Here is a 733-nt window from a genome sequence, read left to right on the forward strand (position 1 = left end):
CAAGATTATCATTCCACTGCCTTTTAATTAAAATTATTATACTAAAAATAGTTGCATTGTATTTCATTCATTCATCATTGTTCAATAGCCCCATTTGTGGAATATGAAAATATGTCATGCCTTGCAAATGAAGACAGCTGGATGCCCAAAACCTGGTCTGAAGTATTAAGTAGACTGAAAGTCTTAACATATTCTTTTTTTCTAGTATAGCAAAATTGTTGTTTATTAGATACATCCTTAGTTCCTAAGACTAGGCAGGGATGGTGGTGGGGATGTGATTTTAAAAGGTAGGTTGCCTCTTTACCCCATGGGGGCCTGGTGTGCAATGGCTGCAGACAGTATGTAGTGTGTATGCAATAGTGTAATGCAAGCAGCCTGTTGCTTGTATGAGTTGCCCTAAGGAACCTTGGAGACAGCCCTTTCCAGTGGACATTCATGTCTGGCATGCTCTCCCTAGTCTAGGCTCCAGACAGATATGCACAATACATTTGGAAAGCCCCAGGGCACAGTGGCCAGGGTCCACATTGGCAGAGTCATAATGTCCATTGGCACCAAGTTGCAGAACAAGGAGCAGGTGACTGAGGCCCTATGCAGGCCAAGTTCAACTTCCCTGGCTGCCAGAAATCCACATTTCCAAGAAGTGCGGTTTTACTAAGTTTAACGTGGATGAATTTGAAAACTTGGGGGCAGAAAAGTAGCTTATGCCGGATGGAGAGCTGTAGGGTCAAATACA

At 43.0% G+C, this 733-nt stretch overlaps 1 pseudogene; it reads left to right on the top strand.

Moving 5' to 3' along the window:
• Positions 1-272: 272 nt before the first annotated feature.
• Positions 273-418, top strand: LOC112579792 (annotated as a pseudogene).
• The last annotated feature ends 315 nt before the right edge of the window (positions 419-733 follow it).

The sequence above is a fragment of the Bubalus bubalis genome, chromosome 16, assembly GCF_019923935.1.
Source record: "Bubalus bubalis isolate 160015118507 breed Murrah chromosome 16, NDDB_SH_1, whole genome shotgun sequence".
NCBI classification, from domain to species: Eukaryota; Metazoa; Chordata; class Mammalia; order Artiodactyla; family Bovidae; genus Bubalus; species Bubalus bubalis.